This window comes from Triticum urartu, chromosome 7, assembly GCF_003073215.2.
Source record: "Triticum urartu cultivar G1812 chromosome 7, Tu2.1, whole genome shotgun sequence".
NCBI classification, from domain to species: domain Eukaryota; kingdom Viridiplantae; phylum Streptophyta; class Magnoliopsida; order Poales; family Poaceae; genus Triticum; species Triticum urartu.
The window spans coordinates 78,714,028-78,720,749 of NC_053028.1; positions in this window are offsets into that span (position 1 = coordinate 78,714,028).

Sequence of the window (6,722 nt, forward strand, 5' to 3'; positions counted from 1 at the left end):
TCGAGACGAAAACGTGTGCCAACCCCTATGCATAAGTTCACGAGGTCATGGAACTCGCAAGTCGATCACCAAAGCATACATCAAGTGGATCACGTGATATCCCATTGTCACCACAGATAAGCACATGCAAGACATACATCAAGTGTTCTCAAATCCTTAAAGACTCAATCCGATAAGATAACTTCAAAGGGAAAACTCAATTCATCACAAGAGAGTAGAGGGGGAGAAACATCATAAGATCCAAATATAATAGCAAAGCTCGCGATACATCAAGATCGTGCCACCTCAAGAACACGAGAGAGAGAGAGAGAGATCAAACACATAGCTACTTGTACATACCCTCAGCCCCGAGGGTGGACTACTCCCTCCTCGTCATGGAGAGCGCCAGGATGATGAAGATGGCCACTGAAGAGGGATTCCCCCCCTCCGGCGGGGTGCCGGAACGGGTCTAGATTGGTTTTCGATGGCTACGGAGGCTTCTGGCGGCAGAACTCCCGATCTTCTGGAGGTTTCAGTATTTATAGGATTTTTTGGCGTAGGTCTCACGTCAGGGGGGGTCTCCGGGATGTCCACGAGGCAGGGGCCCACTCCCAGGGGGTGGGCGCGCCCCCACCCTCGTGGGCAGCCCGGGACTCTCCTGGCCCAACTCTTTTACTCCGGGGTCTTCTTTTGGTCCATAAAAAATCGTCAAAACTGGCACGTCAATTGGACTCCGTTTGGTATTCCTTTTCTGTAAAACTCAAAAACTAGGAAAAAATAGAAACTGGCACTGGGCTCTAGGTTAATAGGTTAGTCCCAAAAATCATATAAAATAGCATATAAATGCATATAAAACATCCAAGGTTGATAATATAATAGCATGGAACAATAAAAAATTATAGATATGTTGGAGACATATTGTAACATCCCAAAATTCTAAATTTTAGAATGTTATATTAAATAAATTTTTGTGTTTGTTTGTTTGATTGAATGCTTGATTGATTGACTAAAAGTGAGTGAAATTTGAAACTTTTGAGAGTTTAATGAGAGGGAATGAAATGACTTTCCCAAAAACCCTAGGAATTCAAATTCATTTCATCACAAAAACCCTAGAGTGAAGATGATATGACTTCTTCCATTCAAAGAAATGAAAAGGGGTTTGAAAAGATTTGAATTCCATCTGAAAATATTTCAAATTCGAAACTTTATGCAACTCAATGATTTCCATGAGAGAAGATAAAATGACTTCTTCAATTATATGAAATATGAGTTGGAAGTTACAAAGAATCAAATTGAAAGTCATTTGGAATTATTTTGGAACCCACTTTCAATTTAGGAGTTATTTGCCTTTTATTCAAATTATTTTTCTCCTAAAAATAAATAAATGGAAATATGGGTAAAATGATTCCCTTCGATGAAAAATTAGGAGAAAATAAATTTGAAATCATTTTGGTATTTTAAAAATGATTTTTGTTGGGTTTTATTGCAACAGTAGTATTGTTTCCTTTATTTAATTTTTTTGAGGATTTTTCTTGCCTATGAAAATATGTTCATGTTTTAGGAAATTTTATTCTTGGTATATAATATGTCTATATAAAAGTCTTATTGTTTTTCCTTTTTTTAGTTTTCTTGTGTGTGCTTATTTCTTTTTTTTAAAGAGAAAAAATGGCCGAAGCCGACGGACTGAGGCCCACCTACCCTTCTCTCTCTCTCCCTCGGCCCATCTACGCGCCAGGCTGGCCTAGCATCCACGCGCATGCCCGGAGCCCCTTCGCCACGGTCACCCGCTCCCTCCTCGCTCGCCCTGTGCCGCTGACCGCTGGGTCCCACTGCCCGATCGCCCTACCCGCGTCTTCTTCTTCCTCCCCACGCCAAGTCGCGTCGTCGCCGCCGGAATCCCGATATTCTCGGGATCACGAATCCCCTCGCCCCCTTCTCCAAGCACCCTCCCCTATATATACCTCTCGCCCCTCGTCCGATTCCCCCTTAAAGCACCTACTCCCGTCGCCTCTCCCCGTCGCAATTTCTCGCCGGAGTCCACCTCCGCCGTCGCACGCCGTCGCTCACTCCGCCGCCCACGCTCACCCCCGACCTCTCCCAACACCACCAATAGCTGTGCCACCCTCTACCTTGTCGCCAGGTTCAATTTTTTCACCGGAGGACCAACGCCGACGACCACCGAGCGCCGTCTCCGCTTCGAGCTCGTAGCCGACCGTCTCCAACTACCTCCGCCGACGCCACGACCATCGTAGGGGACGCCACGCATTGCTTCACCTGCCTGTGGCCTTTTTCGACGCCTCCGACCATCGAAGACGCCTCGCCGACAACGCCCGAAGCCCACGCCACCGTCGACCACCGCAGTGAGCTCTCCACTCCCACTCCACCGTTAGATCTGTGTCGGACGCGTTAGATTAGATCTTTTTTTGCCCCAAACCGTTTTCTGTTACGGTTAGGTCATCCATCCGCTAGCTCTTTTCGGCCACCGCTTTAGTCCAGCCGGGTAGCGCCACATGGCCTTTGACCGATCGTAGTGTTTTTATCTGTTTTAGTTTCAGAAAAGTTTCTGTTTTAGATTGGTTATAACTTTTATGTTTTAGATCCAAATTGAGATATTCTTTCTGCATTAGATGGCACCGGCAAGGACTGCATCTTCAGGACTCCTCAAGATTTCGAGACTCGAGACAAGAATTCAATACACACTACTGGGTGAAGGACGGTTGACGGGCACCCAGGAGAAACCAGTGGTTGGCCAGGATGCATGGAGAAGCGCCATGACATCTTGTGGAAAGCTTCACCCAGACTCAAAGAGATGGAAGAATACTTCATGCCCGGAAGCTTACCTGTGCAACCGCAAGTCACTATGGCTCTGGCTTGGTTGACCTTAATTGTGACTCTGGCTGGGACGGTGCTAGCAGATGTAGAACTGCGGTAGGATTGGATGAGCACCGGACAGTTGTCAGAGGAACTCTTCGGAAGACCATGTTTCAGTCATCTTGTTCTTAAACACTCTAAAGTGCGAGAATGTAAAGAGAGGGGTCGAATCTTGCGGGTAAAGTGTACAAACCTCTGCAGAGGGTTAAAACCGAATCGATTAGCCGTGTCCCCAGTTACGGACAATTTGAGCCTCTGGACTTGGATCTATCTCGGAACTCTCAACACCGGACTAATAACATAATTGTGGGCAACTTATGATGATTTGGGTATGAGACATCGGTTGGCGGAACCATGTCATGATAGAAAACTCCGTAGTACAGACTCCTGATATTTCTTTGTTGTAGGGAAAATAAAACCAATTTTTACGCAAAAACATCAAACACAGAGCCACAAAGCCATATTGCATATAGAATAGTATTATCATCTGCTTTCTCATGTTGTGATCTTGCCGGTACATTCAATGTACTGACCTACACGGCTGCAACATCTCATGCTGCAGATATGTTTCTTCCAACGAGTAAGAGTACGGTATAGGGTTACGGTCTACACTCAACTTGCCGATGGCGTTGATGGGACTCCACACCCGTTGATTGTTTCCGCTGAGACTTATGAGGTATATATCAGTTTTACGTTATTTATAATGTGATTTCCCTTTGATATATACATTGATGTACTGTGTGTGTGCCAGCATACTGATCCAGGGATGGCATAGATACACAGAGGCTTGACCGTCTAAGGTCGGGTCGCTAGAGATATGGTATCAAAGCACATGTTGACTGTAGGACATGACCCTAGAAACTGGAAAGCTCCTAGGACAAGAAATCTCTAAAACTTTATTTTCAAAAGAATCCATTACTTATCATCTTTTATAATTTTATCAAATATCCTCTCCTACCTCAAATAGTTAGAATATACCCCTTTCCCTTTTGACCACACGGAGGATCAACTGAAGCCGCTCCAAGAAGGACAAGATATCGCACAACTGATGACCATTTCAGAGTAAACATGATTTGACCATGCATTAGAAGAGTTGAAGCTAAACCAGTTGAAGACTCCGATGACTTGAAGAATCAGAAGAATTATTTGACCGTTAGAGGACCAAACCCCTGTTATACACTTACGTTAGATGCAACGATTTGTGAGCTATCATTTGTTCGCTGTTTTTCCGACAGCCACAAAATAAAACTCGTTTCTTCAAAACTATTGTTTGTATTATGTGTATCCCTCCCCACCTCTCTCTTATCTCACCCTAAAACCCTTGGACCCAGTAGATGATGAATGAAGTTGGACTGGTATTCTCTAGTCCGAAAACCCAGCCGGAGGCAAAGCTATGGATTCAGAACATGGAGAATCACTTCGGGAGCAATTTGGTTTCAAGGAAGAATGAAGTATCGTACACTCTTCAGTACTTTGAAGGAAGTGCTGAAACATGGTGGCAGATGCATCAAGCTATACAGGGATGGAATGGAGCAAGGACTTGGGAAGAATTCAAGAGGACTCTGACGAGATGCCGTCTTATCCGGAAGCACCATGATACCCCAAGAAATAAACCTTGTGCCTGCAAGATTTGCGGAGAAATAGGACACACCCAGGAGGAACACAAGGATGGATGCCCTCATTGTGAGCAGAAACACCCAGCTGAGGAATGCCCAAGTAGTCAGGTGACTTGTTTCTTGTGTGAAGGAACCACCCACTACCCAGCTCAGTGTCACATTTACCCCACGGTGCAACAAACTATTCAGAAGTAGGAAGAAGGAATGAAAGAAGCCCTCCGAGAAGTTATGAAAGAACCTGTGATTAAGGAAAGTGTTGAACACCCTGATGGAGAAATCCTCAAGAGATTTTACTCCAATGCATGTTATTCATGTGGAGAAGAAGGACATTTTTCACACTATTGCACCAAGGAAAGAAAAGAGTATTTGGGATACTTCCCAACAGAAGCAGTGGAGTTTGATCCACATGGAATAGAACGTTTGATCAAAACAAAGAAAACTAGGAAGAGAAAACAAAGACACCCTCAGAACAACCCAATTTCTGCAAAGAGGGACAAGAGTCATATTACCTGTTTTGAATGTAAGGACGTCGGGCATTATGCCAATGATTGTCTCGAAAGGAAGCAAGGAACTCAAGGAGCAGGCACCATCACCAAGAAGCCTCGAGACATGCCGGAAGTTATTTGTTTTCGTTGCAAGGAAGTGGGACATTTTGCTAGGGATTGTTCAAATCATGAGAAAGCTGGAGCTGAGATGATGGAGATGTTGATATCAGTAATAAGGGTAGTAAGGAAAACATTTTTTCATGAGAATGCGGGGTTGAGTTATGTAATAGATTACTCAGAGATTGTAATAATTCATGACTAAATAAAGTTGATATGTCATATGCTGAAAGGCTTTAAGGAGTTGTTATGTTTTATCTTGGAAATTAATATTCTGGGTGAACATGGAAGAAAATGAGTTGTGATGCATAAACTGGATGTTGGAAATTGAGTTTGAAGTTTTTTTTGGATGATATGAATGTGTACCCAAGGAGATATGTACCTTATTCTGAGCACCATTTTTGTTTTACAACTGCAGATGACGACCCTTTATGAGTCTTTCCTTAAGGGCCCGGAAACGATCATGACTCTGACAAGTGATCATGATTACCCGAAGATCCTGAAGGACATGATGAAGCATATTCACCTTGAAGGAGATGCGGTCTACAAAGGCTACCCCTTCATGCAAAAGGGAGTGGAACTTTGGTATGTGGAGGTACACCTCCACCGTATGAAAGGAGTTTGCCCAACGATGATGGGGCAGTACTTTTTCATCTCACGTGTACCACAAGCAAATTTCTTTGACGCTGTTCGTGAAGCAGCCATGGAAGCCATACGCCAGATCGGAGAAATACTTGAACCAAGACTCCATTATACTCAGGAATACCTAAGAGAAGTGCATGCAGAGATGATGGAGATGAAGCTCAAGGCCACCACGATGAAATAGAAGATTGAAGATTTCAAGGCGCATGTCGCACAATTCCAGTGGGACTGAAGAATCCTCAAGGAGGATAAATGAATAAAGTTGGAAGTAATGCCTGACCATACCAAACCATGTGGGTGGCAGCATTTGTAATAAAGTACTTTTTGGGATTTGGATTTACGAAAAATGGTTAAGGATGTAATAAAAGATTTGATATGAAAATAATATGATTTATGGATAAACTAGTGCATTTCATTTTAGGTGTGGTAGTACTCCGTAAAGCCATAGGATCAATGAAGAAAGAAATGTGTTATTCATGATGGTCCATAGAAGGGAGCTGGACCAAATAAGTTGGAGTTTTGTATGATCGTCACCGTAAGGGTATGAAGGAAGAAGTACTATTGGATTTAAAGGAGATGTAATGTTGGAATACGGAATGATAATCCTCGAAAGGATGAGTTAAATTTCTACAAGAGTTGAAGTGGGCCATAACCCACAGGCCCAGGAGTTAATAAGAAGCAAGCACACTCTTGCTAAAGGAAGATATTTTGGAAGAAAACTCTGAGTTAATCAGCCGACATTTTTAGGAGGATACGAAAACCCAAGAGTTGTGAAGATACGTTAGATGTCTTGTTCAGCTGCAGAAAACAATGGATTTATTCGAACTCAGTTCGTTGACAAGAGAAATTCTGCAATGTTTGTGAGTATGCCCAAGTGTTAGAATACATGATTCGATGTCTGCATATGTAGTAATGGTTCAAGTACGGGATGGATTGGCCCCCATACCGGAGACTTCTATCATGAACTATCATATGTTGATGGAAAATCAGAGAGCCTTGAAAACCTTAGAAG